This window comes from Microtus pennsylvanicus, chromosome 12, assembly GCF_037038515.1.
Source record: "Microtus pennsylvanicus isolate mMicPen1 chromosome 12, mMicPen1.hap1, whole genome shotgun sequence".
Classification (NCBI taxonomy): domain Eukaryota; kingdom Metazoa; phylum Chordata; class Mammalia; order Rodentia; family Cricetidae; genus Microtus; species Microtus pennsylvanicus.
In genome coordinates this window covers 60,868,817-60,881,126 of record NC_134590.1, presented here as the reverse complement: position 1 = coordinate 60,881,126, position 12,310 = coordinate 60,868,817, and the positions used below count along the sequence as shown (strand labels likewise).

Sequence of the window (12,310 nt, the reverse complement as noted above, 5' to 3'; positions counted from 1 at the left end):
ACCCCCAGCTTCAGAGTGATGTCATCACCATCCATCTCAAGTCTGAAGTTTGGGCTCCAGGGACAAAGACTACTTGTATGTGTCAGCAGGTGGGACAGAGAAGGGTGAGTTAGTCTGAGGGATAGATACAGGAAGATGGGGCTCTAGGCTGCTGGGGCCTTTCATAAGTGGTACAGAAGAACCCCAGTGCCAAGGGTACCTGTGCTTCCAGCCCTTGCTCAGTCCCTGCTGCTCTAGGTCCTCCAGGCTTGAGGGGGTTTGATTGACAATGGCTCTCATAGGCTCATATATCCAAATATCTGGGGAAGGATTAGGAGGTGTGGCCTTGTTGAAGGAGGTGTGTCACTTGGGGTGGCCTTTGAGGCTTCAAAAGCTCATAATACTTCCATTCCCAAAGTATTCTCTCACCCTCCCTCTCTTTCCCTCCTCCCCCCTCCGTCCCTCTGTCCCTCCCTCCCTTCCTCTCTCTCTCTCTCTCTCCCCCAAACCCCCCATGCTTATGAATCAGGATATAAGATCTAAGCTGAGCTACTGCCTGCTGCCACCATGATGATCCTGGACTCTAACCCTCTGAAATTGTGAGCCCCAAATAAACTCTTCCTCTATAAGTTGTCTGCAACAGAGAAGCAATGAAGACAAGGCTTTACTCCTGGCTTTCAAAGGTAGCCTTGCACACAAGCTGGGAAGCTCTGGAGCCCAGAATGCCTGTGCTGACACTTGGACACTATCTTCACATACCGGCAGCATGGCTCTCAAGTCTTTAGGATGCTATAGACTTGAGCATGGTGGGGACACAAGAATCCAGAAGGCAAGAGCGGTATTCACTCTGTGCCCCACAGTTGTCACAATGCTCGGGGCATGCTGGACCTTACAGTTCTTCTCAAGAAGGCTAAAGGATAATGCAGCATGGTCCTGAGAACTGGAACTCTATAGCTGTACCCAGGGCACCTGCCCTTGCCTCCTCCGCTCATCTGGGCTCTGACATGTGGGCTCCGAGACATCAAGCTGCCTCCGCCACCACAGCCCTGTTTGTTCTCAGCTTTTTTGCTTCAACCTCACTCAAGGTGCTTCCCAGATGGCTGCGTGGAGGTCAGACAGAAAATACCCCAGGGTCTCCATCTTGGAGAATGCAGCTCAGTACCTATTGCCTGTCACTGACACACTGTCCTTAGTGCTGCCCTCTTTTACTCCTGGTGCTGCTACCTGACTGACACCAGCAGAGTCCAGAGATCTTGGGAAGGAACCAGTGTAACCATGTCACCCACAGTAGCTCACGGCCTCCAGGATCAAAGACACAGCGGAATCATTCTTGTCTGTGCCACTAAACCTCAGATTAATGGTGCATGCTATGGCATGTCACTCTTTTTTTTTGTTTGGAGTGTGATTTTAATTAGTATTATTAATAAAATTCCAGAGTCAGAATTTGGGGTAAACATGAGAGAACAGATAAGCAACACAGCAGCCACATTTACTTCTTACCTCCCAAATCCTCAAACCAAATGGGGGATTAGATTCTTTTTTTCATTTCCCAAATGCTGGGATTAAAGTCATGATCCACTTCTTGCCGGATCCTTTGGTCCACTAGTGATTGTTAGCTCTGCCCTCTAATATCCAGGCAAGATTTATTTGTCCAAACAAGAACAAAATATCATATTAAAAATTGGTAAGCATAGTGAGTGCACATTTGTAGCATCAACAGACTAGGGACTCAAGAACTGGGAAAAAAAGAACTTATTATGGAACCAAAATAGGACTGTGGAGACCATGTTAGAGATATAGCCCTTTGTGTTCATGGGTTTCATGTACATGAACATGATGATGCTATAAAAAAAAATAGGACCACAGCAAGGTGCTCCAAGCAGGTGAAAAAGCATTTGCAGGGCCTGCTGACTGAGGGCACCTTTAGGAATGTGACCAGGATTGGCATGTTGGAAAGGCAAATGAGGTACTTGAGTAGAGACAGCAGAAGCATGGCACACAAGGACAAAGTCATTGCTGACTGATGTGTCACCACAGGACAGCTTCAGCACATCCAGGACCTTGCAGGTGAAGTGTCTGAATACTTTTTGGCCATACAAGGGCAGTCTCATGGCAATGACTGTTTCTGTCAACACCCAAAGAGGTAGAGTACCCAGAAGACTCTTGGAGGCATGAAGAAAAGGCTGTGGCTCATGTGCACGGGTACCGGAGTTGCTGACAAATAGCAAGGTAGTGATCACAGGCCATGATGACAAGCAGCAGGTACTCTGTGGAGCCTGTGGAATGTCTCAGATGCATCTGGATGTCACAGCCATTAGAGAAGATGGTCTTCTTGCATGTCTTCTAGAACATTGACAATGTTCTTTGGTGTTAAGGTCTTCCCAAATGTATCCTATAGTAGTGAGGTTCCTGTAGGTCTCCAGCATCACATCTTTGTAGAGATTTTTCTGGGAAGGATTCAGCAAATCCCACTCTTCCTGAGTGAAGTTGATATGCACATCATCATAGGTCACTGCCATGTTGTGGTTCCTCAGATCGCCAAAGCTCTCAGTTCATCATCTCCTTGCAGCAGCAACTTCACCACAGCACAGGAGACAACTGGCACAAGCTCCTCCACAAAGCCGAGTCTGAAGCGGCATGTCACTCTTGAACAGCAGGCACATACACATACACACACAAACATGTACTTGCTACATGTTCATACCCACAACACACAAATCCACATACGCATACATACATATCCATGCGTGAACATGAAGGCACATACTCTCACACTACTTTGTCCCCCTTCCTGCCTCTGTAGCCCCTCTTGAGTGCCCTGGCCTGGCCTCAACTTGGCTCCCTGTCTCAGCTGCAGAACCCTCTGGGAAAGTCACTCACAGCCACTCTGAGCCCAGCTGCACAAGATCCCTGTCAGCATGTGTCCATCTAACCTATCACACCAGCTTGTAGGTACTTTGCCTGAGGGAGGCCAGGGCCTCGTCCATCCCTAGCTCCTGGCAGCCCTTGCACCAGCGGGGGTCTTGCAGGGTGCATCCTGCAGTATCCCTGGCTCTACACTTGGTCCATGCCACTGATTCCTCCTCGTGTGACCCAGAGGCTCAGTGGCTCAGAGCAAGGAGGCAGGCACCCCGTGGTGCAGATTGTTCAGGCCCCAGAGAGTGGTAACATGACATGTCCTGTGTGCAGCTCCATGCCGGGGGCCTGGCAATTCTGCACATTGGTTCCCAGCCTTGTGATAGGCTGTGGCTACTTCCCAGAAGTTCCCCGAGCTCTGTCTGCAGTGGAGGGTGCAGTCAGCCCCCTTATTATCCAAGCAGTTTTATTGATCAACTAAATGTCAAAGAACACAGTCCTTGAGCAGTCCTCCTCCTCATCTTCTGGAGAGGAGAGTGGTAACACAGTGGCCGGGGTCACGGCCTCTGTCTTACACACCTATTGATCATCCAGAGACTCTTCATGTCACTGCTGTCCTTGGCTTGAGGCTTGGAGAAAGCCCCAGCCTTCCCTTTGGGGACTTCATTTTGCTTGGCTCTCCAGCTAGGCCTGGCCCTGGGACAAGACAGTCACCCTGGTGTGTGCTCAGTATCCCCAGCTGTGTGGTGTCGCCTACCCTTGGAATTTGGGAGAAGATGAAAGCTGCTGGTCTGTGTGACAGTGTGTGACAGGGCAGGAGCGTGGCATGTGTGAGGGACAGGGCTTTGGAGATAATGGGGAAATCCTGACTTTGTGTTCCCTTGGGAGTTACAACTCATCAGACCCCTGTCTCAGCCCCTGACAGCCGCGACATCTCCACTGGCCCATCTGAGGAGCTTGGACGCTTCCAGGACAAGACTGACCTTTACTTGATGTCAGTGCAGGGAGAACCAGGGGAGGAAGCGCTTCTCTGGTTACCACTTCCCCATCTTAGCAGCAAGGAGGACAGGACTATCATTGTAGTTGTTCTGGTATACTGTCTGTAAGGCAGGTGTGGCAGTTTGGAATGAAAATTCCCCTCCCCCCCATTCACTCACAGGGAGTGGCACCATTAGGAGGTGTGTCCTTGCTGGAGAAAGTGTGCCACTGGGGGATGACTTCCTCCAAAATGGGATCACTTTGACGTTTCAGATGCTGAAGCCAGGCCCAGTGGTTCACACTCTCTTCCTGCTGCCCGCTGAGACGTAGAACTCTCAGCTCCTTCTCCAGCACCATGTCTGCCTAATGCCACCGTGCTTCCTGCCATGCTGATAATGACTAAACCTCTGAACTGTAAGGCAGCCCCAATGAAATGCTTTCCTTTGTAAGAGGTGGTCATAGTGTCTCTTCACAGCACCAGGACAGTGACTCAGATGGAAGTATACCTAGGCCAGCATCCATCCCTACCCAAGATGCAGTTCACTCAGTCAAAAGTTGTATTGCTCTAGGTAAGTCCCTTGCCTCCCAGAGCCACGGTCAACCCACATGACAAGAGCAACAACCCTATGGGGCTGTTAGAGGATAGAACCAGAATCTCCTCAGGAGAGCCCAGGCCTCACAAGGGACACACAGTATATATAGCGTTCACATTCTCCTGTGTTCTCAAAATCTCCAGCAGCCTGAACATGGAAATGGGAAGGTCAGAGGGAGATGGGGTAGATGGATGTGGTCTTGTCTTCAAACCTAAGGCCTTGGCTACTGGAAATAGCTACAGACACTAGTCATCTGGCTACCACGCTTACCCTCAGTGTCCTAGTAACTTGACCCAGGCTAGGTTCATGATCTGGGAAGAGGTAACTTCAGTTAAGAAAATGTCTCCATCACATTGGCCTGTAGGACATTACTTTAATTAATGTTAGACATGAAATGGTACAGCTCACTGTGTGCCACCCCTGGGCAGGGAGGTAATTCTGGGTATAAGAAAGCAAACTGAGCAAGCCCTGGGGAGCAAGCCAGTGAGCAACACTCTGCATGGCCTGTACTTCAGTTCCTGCCTCAGGGTCCTGCAGGAGTCCCCACCCTGACTTCCCTTCATGTTGGGCTACCACTGTAAGCCGCAACAAATCCTTTCCTCCCCAGGTTGTTCTTGGTCGTGGTGCTTATCACAGCAATACAAGAGCAGACAAATCCACTCCATTTCTTCCGTTGCTGTGCTGGTGGTGATGTAACTCCATAGTCCCCTGCTTCCCTATCCCATGGCACACAATTGAGCAAATTCTAAACCACAGGGGGAGCACAAGCTCGGTGTGCAAAGCGCGTGACCGTCCCTTGCGAAGCCACTTTACCCCAGTGATGGAGCTGAGCCATCCTCAAAGCAACATGCCGTCCACAGCCTGCAGGTCCTTCATCCGACCGTGTCCCCTGCTCCCTGCTCCATGGGGGAGGCTCATGGTATCGGCACAGACTCTTCCCGCTCAGCCCAGCTGCTTTCCGGAGCTGTGGCCTTTTCAGGTCCAGCCCATGAATAATGAATCTGTTATAAATTTAGCAAGTGTCCTTTCTCCCCAGGACTCAGCCTTTCTCTTTATTTTCATCATGCTGGGTTTGTAAGAAAATGAGCCCCTGGAAACACATATTTCCCTCTCTGATTTCCTGACAACCCGAATTAAGTTGCTAATTTTCTAGCTTCCGTGCAGAGAGCCACTGGCCGGCTGCCCTGTGCCAGGAACAGGGATACAGTGGGAGACTCTGGCAGCTTTCTGGAAAGTTCTATTCCTGGATCTGGGAGGTATGGAAAGAAGGGCTTGACCTCGGTAGGAGATCTACATGTCAGTCCTTGCCTCTTAACAGCTGGACACATGTGCATCGTGAGAGGCTTAAAGGGCATAGCCCTCCAAGTAAACTAGTGAAGGAAGTGCCAGCCCTGGGCAGAAGCCCCAGGACAAACATTGGGGACCCATCAGGTTTTCACTTCCTCACCTCAGCTTGCAGGGAGGACAGGGTGCAGGGCATCTAAGAGGGTAAGTGTAGTAAGGGTGCACAGACAGGCAGCCACTTTGGTACCATGTGGCCATGGCTTCCATGTCCTCCTTTCCCTTTTCAGAATGGTGTTCATACAGTACCAAAGAACCTTCTGGAAGCAAGATACGCATGCTCTCAAGACAGCTCCAAATTCTCACCACAAACCCTGCCCAGTCTCCTTTGCAAGACTTCAGAGTTGATCATTAGCCTTGAACTTCAGGGTCTCTCTGAGTCTGGCTGCTTCCTCTATGGCCAGCTTCAACCCTCCCTTGCCTATGGGTCTTACTCCGGTCCTTGCTCCTGCCTTGCTGTCTACACACTGGCTCTGCCAGGCCCAGGCACGTGCTACATGGTTTTCTGGGTAACCTCAGTAAAGCACCAAGCCTCTCAGGTACAGAAACTGCCCTGAACCAGTTCACACCAGCTGCTGTGCCCCATACTCTGGCACTCCTTTGGGACTGAACCGTGGTGTTTGCTGGCTGATGGTTCTTAGGAGTCCAGGATCATCTCAAATGACTACCAAGGCCAGCTTGAGTCAGCAGCCTTGGGGCGTGGCCAGCATAGGCCATTGGGTCAGAGTGCCCTGAGTGTGCATTTAAGCTCTAACACTTGGCAGCTGTGCGGCTTTGGGCTGATGAGGGGCAGATGAGGGGCAGGTGTGGTACTCTGAGGGTTGGAGTTTTGTGGATTCTCAGTGCATGAGTTTCCTTCCCTATGAGAAAAAGGTGACCCGCCCGACGGTTCCTGCCCTATAGAACCTAAGGTTCTAAGAGGACCAGAGCTCTGCCTATACTCCGGCTGACCTAGTTAGCTGGGTCAGAGATCACACTCCAGTGACCACTGGGAGAAGAAACACACCAGAGGGGGGAGTGACAGGGTCCCTCAAGAGGGCAGAATGGAGAACCCCACAGGAAATGATGACAAGCCCTGAGAGGGACCCATCCTGCTGTACCTAACAGATCAGGAAGTGGGCCCAGGGAGGACACCAGCCTTTTCACCTATCTCTGAGCAGAATATGACTGTCCCCAATGTGGCCACTGAGGACACAGCCCCAGAGCACTAGGGAAGTGTGTGCAGGGCCACACAGTTACATGGAGGTGGGGACTGTTTGAACACAGCCTGGGGGACCCCAGAGTCTTCGCATTCTTACCTACACCCAAGGGGGTTCCTCAGGAAAATGTCAAGACAGAACCTACGGTCCACTTTGAGAAAGGTCATGGTGGGACCTGAGGTCACAGCTACAAGAAACAAGGAGAAACTGGCCCTAGTAGCTCCACTCTATGCCAAGGCCAGCTCTGCTTCAGAGCGTAGAGGCCGTGCTGGCCCTGGCTCACACCCTGCTGCAGATGTGAGAAATCATGGGCTTGCCTTGCACCAAGGACATGGGCTTAGGTAAGAGACCCAGGGCTGGTGACAATTGAAGCCAGCCCTTGTTTCCACAGATTGCATCTTTAGGTCCCCAGATGTTAGAGATGGAGTCAGGAGATGGCCCCGGGCACAGCAGTGGTGCACCCAGGTTCCCCTTGCTTTGGGCTGCACGATGGCAGAGTTTTCTAAATTCATACAACTTGAGTTCTGGGACTCAGTGGGTCCCTCTTAATGCTATACTATCAGAAACAGTATGCACACGTGGCTTCTGGGCCAGACCCTGAGTGCTGGGACTCTTCACCTTCTTTTCCCATATCTGCTGTAGGATGGCAGTGACCGTGGAGGACTGAGCTGCAGATGGAAGGGGCCACCTTGATTCTTGAGTCTCAGACTACAGACAGACTCCTAAGGGAGCCTCATCTAGACCATGGAAGTCAAGAGGGAGCATTTACTGCTTCTGAGGCCAATGGGCTTATTGGCTACAGCAGCCAGGACACCTTCCCCAAGGGGCAGAAGAGATGGTGACCAAACCTCCCCGGGGCTAAGGCACCCAGCACACAATATCTGTTCTCTCCTCTACCCTACCTTCTGCAAGTCTGGCTGGATTATGGAGAAAGCTTTCAACGCCCTCATTCTATATAAAACATTCAGGTACGTTTTTGAGAGCTGGTTCCTTCGGGTCGCTTGTCAGGCCGCAGTCTCTGCAGCTGGGGAGGCGCTTGCTGGTTAATTATTTACAGAGCCACCGACATTCTGGAAAACAATGCAGAGATTCCCCCAAAACATTAAAAATAGAACCACCTGTGATCTGCCATCCTCTAAGCAAGAGGAAGAAAGGAGCTGCTGCAAGCCACGTGCCGAAGATCCCCCTCACTGCAGCGATGGTCCCCAGGACCTATGAAGTTGCCCACCAGGGATGAGTGGGTGCAGAAAGGGGAAGACACTTATATAAGAGAGCCCCACCCTGCCACGGAACATAAGGCAACCCCATCATTTACAACAGTGCAGACATATCTTGCTGACTTTACCCTGAGGGATGTAAGCCATGCACAGAGAACCAAGTGCCTTGGAGCTTTGCTACTGTACAGGATCTGAGCAGCCAGGCCCAGAGAGATCGATAGAGCATGGCTATAGGGATGAGTGGGGGTGGGAGAGCCTGGAAGCTGCAGCTTGGGGCAGGTTTACCAGCCATCCTGTTGGGGTACCCAAGACAAGAGTCTGTGTCTGCCTTCTACCCCTTCTCAGAGTGGTCCATGCCTGCTGAAGTTTCTCTTAGAAGTATATGGAGGTTTCAGATTGACTAGAAGGGAGAGGATGAGGCTTTGGTTCCTCCAAGGAATGGGAACCAAACTCCTGGCCCTCTGTGCCCCTATCTCAGCACCCCCACCATGTGGGGGTATCTATGTTCACAAGAGGCCAAAGGCCCGATAGGAACGGCTAGAGCTGCATGCACTCAGCATGCCCTGCTCAAGCCTGGCACCATGGCTTGCTGCCCCTAGAATCATACCCTTTCAATCCTCCTACAGCAAGGGGGCCCACAGAGAAGGTGGCCTTAGTTTATATTCCAGGGAGACTGGAAAGAAACAGAAGTTTCTGTAAGTCTCTAGGAAAGGCAGCAGGGGGAAGCAGGAAGGGTCAATCAGTCAGAGATGAAGGAAAGACAGCCAGGGGAGAGGGATGGACAGCTGGGGCAGAGGGACAGTCAGCCTGAGGGAGAGAAACAGCCAGCCAGAGAAGTTTCTGGACAGAGGAAGGAACTGTGGCCCATGCCTATCAAAAGGAAGGAATTAGGGGAAAGCTAGGGAGCTCTATGGTCTCAGGGACCTCATCTCCATCTTCCATGGGGAGGGTTGTCCACAACCCTTACACGTTTAACCACACCCCTGGCCAAGCAGAAAAACATGTCAGAGTTCCCCTCTGCCACCGGCTGGCCCAAGTAGAATCACAGGATCTGGTCTTTCCCTGTTCCCATCATTCTGAGCAGTTATTTAATTAGTCATCCACCTATCTACCTATCCATATACCTAACATCCTAGTTTTTCCAGCTAGAAGGTTAGGCTCAAGGGCATCACTAGACTAGCATAGTGCTAGGCATGGGATAATGCTTACTAAATAATGAAGGGAAGGATGGATGGGTGGTTGGGTGGGTAGGTATACAGATGAGGGTTTAATGGATGGCGAGGTGGATAGATGTGTGTGAAGATGGGTAGGTGAGTGAATGACAGATGAGTGGGTAAATAGATAGGTGTGCGCATGGTTGAATGATGGATACATGGATAGTGTATATACAGGTGGGTGGGAGGATGGGTATATGTATGGAGGTAAATGATGTATAGATGGGTAGATATATAGATGTGTAGATGGATAGATGGGTAGATATATAGGTGTGTGGATGGATAGATGGAAAGATAGGTGAGTAGTTGGGCAGATGGTAAGATAGGTACAGAATAGATGTTGGGTGTATGGATAGGTAGATAGGTGGATGACTGGATGGGTTGAAAGGAGGTAGGTGAGTGATGGACAGGTGGGTGGATAGAAGGATGAATGGATGAGTGTGTGCATGGATGCAATGATCAGGTGGCTAGATGGATGAATGGGTGGATGGATGAGTGGACAATTGGACAATTAGGTGGATGGGTAGGGAGATAGGAGGATGGATGAATGGTTGACAGATAGAGGAGAGAATGGGCAGGAAAGCATGAATGTGTAGATGGATTCAGTGGCATGGTAAAGTCAAGCAGGCCTCTCATGTGGCAATCAGAGGACTTGCATGCACGAGGGGTTTAAACATCCCACTCTTGGTTCATTTAAAGAGCGGCTTCATAAGAGTCAAGGATTGGAAGTGCATGAATGTCATCTAGATAACTCAGGAAGCAGGAAACCCAAGAGGCCTTTGGAATCAGCAGGTATTCATGGGGCAGAGACGCTGTGTTTTCAGTGGCCAAGTGGCCACTACGTGCTCCTGCCTTCCCCTGCCACTAACTGTTCCCACCACCTCACAGAGCCTCGGTCTCTAAAGATGTAAAGGAAATGGCCCCTCCTGTTCTGGGGAGTTACCAGAAGCTGCAGGGATGGAAGCCGGGAGGCAAGCAAGTCCCCTAAAGCAGTCTGCGTTCCAGGAAGAGCTGGCCCTGGGCTTTAGGAGGTAGTGATAGCGGGGTACTGACTGTCCAGGCAGAGCATCTGCATCACACTGGGTGCAAGGCAAGCACGTGTGGACAATTGCTTCATTTCCCAGCACAATTTCTCCAGCTCTGAAACTGAGGCTGATACACAAAATTCTACCCAGAGCCTCAGGCTGGGTTCTGACTCTCCTTTTCCAGGTGGGACCTGGCCAGCAGCCTGAACAGCTGCGGTGCTTCTGAAATCTCACTGAACCTGTTTGAGCTGGAAATAAATGATCTTTTCGTGACAGGACTGAAGGGCCTGACGAGAGAGAGCAAACATACCTGTGAGTTGACCCTGGGACCGCGGCAGACATCACTAATTGATTACCATACTCATTGCTGCTGAGACTATCTTAATTTTAACACCCCCCTCATCAAAGAGTCTAGATGGTAGAAGGTCCAGGTTTTCTTGAATGCTAAAACCTATCAATCATATCCAGGCTACACCACATGAGGCAAAAGGAAGAAAGGAAGAAAGCCTGCCACTCCCTGACGAGCCAGCAGCTCCGTCTGGAATCCTGTTTCCTTTGTCCCTGCATAGACCTGGGCAAGGTCTGATGTCTACAAAGGGAGGTTTTAATAGAATCCTCTCAAAGCCAGCCTGGGAAATAACACCATTCACAGTGACCCCTAATTAAAACGCGGAGCGCACACAGCCAGAGCCCCTCGGCTTCTAGCTGCTGGGGCTTAATAGAGAGGAAGAGATGCAGAGAAGCGTGCGGCTTGGCAGCAGGGGGCTGGGGGCAGGAGGGGGGTACCACAGAGGGGCTCTGAGCTCCATGGAAGCAGGGCCACTCCATCACACTCTGTGGCTGGTAGAAGCCGCTCTGCAGGCCCTATCTCTACAGCGTGGTGGTCTACACAGTTTGTTCTCTACCAGAGGCAAATGAGAGAGAAGTCACTCTGAGGCTCCACCTTGGATTTTCCCACAGGTGGCTGACAGATGGGTGCCTAGCACTATGTAGGCGGTAACCCATAGGAAGAGGAAACCTGCCCAGGAACTCTAGATCATGCCCTGTCACTCCCTGGAGAATTTGTGGATGTTCTAGGCTCATCTAGGTTCTATTTGCTCCTGTGAACGTGCAGGCAGGCCCCTAGACCTCCGTGCTGACTGTGGGTGGAATGAGAGAAACGGGCAAGGGAGGCACCGCCTGACCTGATCTTATTGCTGGGCTCTGGGAAAGTAGTGATCTTTGGGCCTCGGGAGAGAGACACGCAGTGGCCCTTTGTGCTTACACAGAAGGCATCTCAAGGCCACCACCCAGAGAGGAGACAGCATAGCTTTAAGACTCTGGAGCTGGTCCTCAAGGAAGCAGGAGTTAGGGGTGCTCTATCTAAGGCCCGGGGAGAAGAGAGTCTGCAGCATCAGCCCTTCCTGGGGATTAGAATACACCTGATACTGACCCCCTCCACCCCTGGGTCGTCACGTCCTAACTCACAACTTCAGCCTGGCCTTGGGTTTCACAGTTTGTTACTACAACAAAAATACCCCAAAAAGTAACTTAAGGCAGGAAGGATATACTTTGGCTTACAGTCTCAGAGGATTTCCTACGTGGCTGGCTGACTCCACTGGTGTCATGGCAGTGGGGGAGCATGGTGGAACAAAGATGATCAGTTCGTGGCATCCAGAAAGCAGAGAAAAGGCAAGACAGGAAGAGGCCAGGTGAAGACATACCCTGCCAACACAATCCCACTAGTGGGCGACTCTTCCAGGCCCCACTGCTAGGGAGCCATTCAGCTCTGAGCTGGTCAATAGATTGACCTAATGATAAAGACAGCACCCCCAGATCCAATCACCTCTCAACAGTGCCACCAGCTAGGGACCAGGCCTTCAGCATGTGAATGTTTATAACTTACTTAGAAAAGGTTCTTGTTGGTGC

The 12,310-nt window shown here is 51.0% G+C and overlaps 1 protein-coding gene and 1 pseudogene across 2 annotated transcripts in view; both read right to left on the bottom strand.

The window, feature by feature from the left end:
- The window catches only part of Sorcs2 (sortilin related VPS10 domain containing receptor 2), a 380,264-nt gene that overhangs the window by 159,132 nt on the left and 208,822 nt on the right, over positions 1-12,310 (bottom strand). The window lies entirely within an intron of this gene.
- LOC142832932 (zinc finger protein 431 pseudogene) lies at positions 2,268-2,575 on the bottom strand (annotated as a pseudogene).